The sequence below is a fragment of the Octopus bimaculoides genome, chromosome 10 (assembly GCF_001194135.2).
Source record: "Octopus bimaculoides isolate UCB-OBI-ISO-001 chromosome 10, ASM119413v2, whole genome shotgun sequence".
NCBI classification, from domain to species: Eukaryota; Metazoa; Mollusca; class Cephalopoda; order Octopoda; family Octopodidae; genus Octopus; species Octopus bimaculoides.
The window spans coordinates 44,741,491-44,745,105 of NC_068990.1; the positions used below are offsets into that span (position 1 = coordinate 44,741,491).

At 38.5% G+C, this 3,615-nt stretch overlaps 1 protein-coding gene across 2 annotated transcripts in view; it reads right to left on the bottom strand.

The window, feature by feature from the left end:
* The window catches only part of LOC106874905 (uncharacterized), a 93,925-nt gene that overhangs the window by 23,238 nt on the left and 67,072 nt on the right, over positions 1-3,615 (bottom strand). The window lies entirely within an intron of this gene.

Consider the following 3,615-nt stretch of genomic DNA (forward strand, 5'->3'; position numbering starts at 1 on the left):
ATTCATTCACTCACAATAGACAATAATTTGTGATTTGAGCAAGATTCGGGTGAATTTAGCTTCTCTTTCTACCAATATGTCAAGCAAAGGCGTAGAAGAGTGGTCTCCAAATTTTTATTTGTTTGTTTTTTTTGGTACCACAGACCAGGAGAACGTGCACATAACAAAACACAATAGAGAATAATATATAACTTAATTATATATATATATGTATACTCTTTTACTCTTTGATTTGTTTCAGTCATTTCACTGCGGCCATGCTGGAGCACCGTCTTTAGTCGAACAAATCGACTCCGGAACTTATTCTTTGTAAGCCTAGTACATATTCTATCGGACTCTATTACCGAACCGCTAAGTTACGGGGACGTAGACACAGCAACATCAGTTGTCAAGCGATGGTAGTGGGGGACAGCAAAAAATCATTCTAAAATTGTATTTTAACGTAAGCGTGCCCAAACAAGTCGAATGCTTACACAGAGCAGGTTTCACAGTCACATCATCCAAACATTCAAGGTTGTGAATAGTTTTCAGGACATTCATAAAGAGAAGGTCTTACAGCTGTTTCCGGGAAATTTTATATATCCTTTCATCAGTGACGGTGCGAGAAAATATTTAAGTAATAGTTATTATAGAGAAGACATGAAATACAGAGTGAAGTGAAGGAATGAAAGCAAACGTGAGATACTTAGGGATATTGTATTTGCAGTTCCATTATTTAAGCAGAATGGTGTATATATATAAGTTGGAACTCACACACAAGGTACAGGAAACTTATATATACACCATTCTGCTTAAATAATGGAACTGCAAATACAATATCCTTATGTATCTGACGTCTGTTTTCAGTCCTTCACTTCACTCTGCATTTCAGGTCTTCTCTATAATAGATATTACTTAAACATTTTCTCGCACCGTCTCTGATGAAGGGATATATAAAATATCGCAGAAACAACTGTAAGACCTGTTCTGACAGCTATTCACAGCCTTGAATTTTTTTATCTCATTCTGTTAATTTTTATATAGATACATGCTAATACATGACCTACATTGGACTCCTCATTCGTATCATTATCGAACCTGGAGCTTAACTATAGTCTATCCATAGCACTTACTCAGCATTACCTGACACTTTTGTGTCTTCTTGGCACCAATACTTCTCATATCATATATATATATATATATATGTGTGTGTGTGTGTGTGTGTGTGTGTGTGTGTGTGTGTGTGTGTGTGTGTGTGTGTGTGTGTGTGTGTATATAATGCAAAACACCCTACAAACTATGATAGGCCATAAAATAGAAATGAAATTTCAAAATTCGTTCTTTCTGTGCGGCCCGGTAATGGTCCCCAACTACGCCTAAAAACTTTTAGAAGTAGCCTCTAAGCTAAGGACCACTATATTTGAAACCTTATCGCCATATCTTACTTCCTGCTCCACATTGTTTGCCAATTGCTTGTCTATTTATAAACACAGACCTAGAAATGGTATGGCCTAGTGGTTAAGGTAGCTGAAAGCCAGTTCTCTGTATATTCATAGCCTGCTTAGGGTGATTTGCTGCTGCTGCTGCTGCTGCTGCTTCATATCAGGTTGGCCTTGATCACCCACATTTATGATCAAAGCCATTCTAGCCATGGCTATCGCATCTTTAAAGATATACGATAAGGTACTGAAAAGTTCCTGGCTTTAAGAGTATCACGAAAGCCTAGTTGGAGGCCCAACCTTCTGAGTTTTTTTTACAGGGCTTATAAAAACTAAAAGACTGCTGCAGTAATTGTGTGAATCTGGGAGGGGGGGATATGTTGAATGAAATCATAACTGATCCTCCTGTATTTTCTTTTACTTTTCAGCACTCCTTTGTGGTTTACCTCAGCTATATTATCCAATATGTCGCTCCTTTTACTTTTTATTTTCCTTATAACACGATAGTATGATTTTAGAGACATTTAGCAGCTTTTTCCAGTAGATATAGATATATAACAGACGACACTATATAACAGACGACACTATATAACAGACGACACTATATAACAGACGACACTATGCTGGCATGCAATAGTATCGAGCGCTAAACCATGTGTTTGCAAACAAACCTCTTAATCACACAGTTATGTCTGCCAAGTGCACAATCCATGTAGTTTAGAGGAATCAAAGGAGAAAGTGTAATATTCCTACTCGTCCTATGGTTATCATAGGCCCAAATGAAGTGAATTTAAGAACAACTCAGAACCGAAATTAGATCATGGTGCACTCCGCTCCCACCAAATATTGATTTCTTAAATTGTCACAAGTTATACATTATAGGGTGGAGGCGCAATTACCCAGTGGTTAGGGCAGCGGACTCGCGGTCATAGGATTGCGGTTTCGATTCCCAGACCGGGCGTTATGAGTGTTTATTGAGCGAAAACACCTAAAGCTCCACGAGGCTCTGGCAGGGGATGGTGGCGAACCCTGCTGTACTCTTTCACCACAACTTTCTCTCACTCTTACTTCCTGTTTCTGTTGTGCCTGTAATTCAAAGGGTGAGCCTTGTCACACTATGTCACGCTGAATACCCCCGAGAACTACGTTAAGGGTACACGTGTCTGTGGAGTGCTCAGCCACTTGCACGTTAATTTCTCGAGCAGGCTGTTCCGTTGATCGGATCAACTGGAACACTCGACGTCGTAAGCGACGGAGTGCCAACAACATACATTATAGGACACATAATCCATTGATTCCAATATAATTCTTTGTACTATAGACACATGGTCTGAAATTTTGTGAGAGTGCAGTAGTCGATTAGATTGCCTATAGTAGAAAGGATTTATAACGCACCATTCAAATGAAAAATAAAATGCTAACACACGCCTCCGACTTGATTTGAACACATGATGCAAAAACTAAATGCTTCAAATTTTTTTTTTATTAAAAACCTTCCCACCCCTTCCTGTGCTTTACCAATTTTGCCGGTAGCCGACCACCAAGACAGTCATCCAGCCCCAGAAATTAAAATCTATGAATTTCAAAATTAAATCCGACATTAAAGTTTAATATCATTCTTTACTTTTTTAGAATTTCTTTTAGCATTTTTGTCGTGGTTGCGGCTGCGTGGTTGGAGAGGGCTTTGTGGTTATTATACGTACATACAAACATACATACACACATACACTTTTAAAGATAAATGCAATTTTTAGCTAAATTCAGTTTTCCAAATTGTCGTTTCGCTTAGTATAGAATTTTTGTCTGTTGTTATCTTAATTCAATTTACTTATCTCAGACGTTGCACTGGTTACATAAGTGTTTTTGAACATTTGTCTTACATTTTCTCTGACCTGCAGAAATCAAATTCGATTGTCGATCACAATAATGGCGAGACCGTTTTACAGGATTTATTTTTTCACAAGCTTACTAAAAGTTTACTAAATTGTCGAAACATGATATACTTGATGCAAGCTGTTGATAGTTGTTGTTGCCGTTGTTGCAGCGGTTGTGGTGGTGGTGGTGGTGGTGGTGGTGGTGGTCATAGCGTCGTTAGGGTAATACTGTGATGATGATGTCAGTGTGTGGTATAGTACAGGCGATAGTGGTGTCTGGTAGTGTTCCTGGTGTGTTACTGTGGTATGTGGTAGTAGTGATG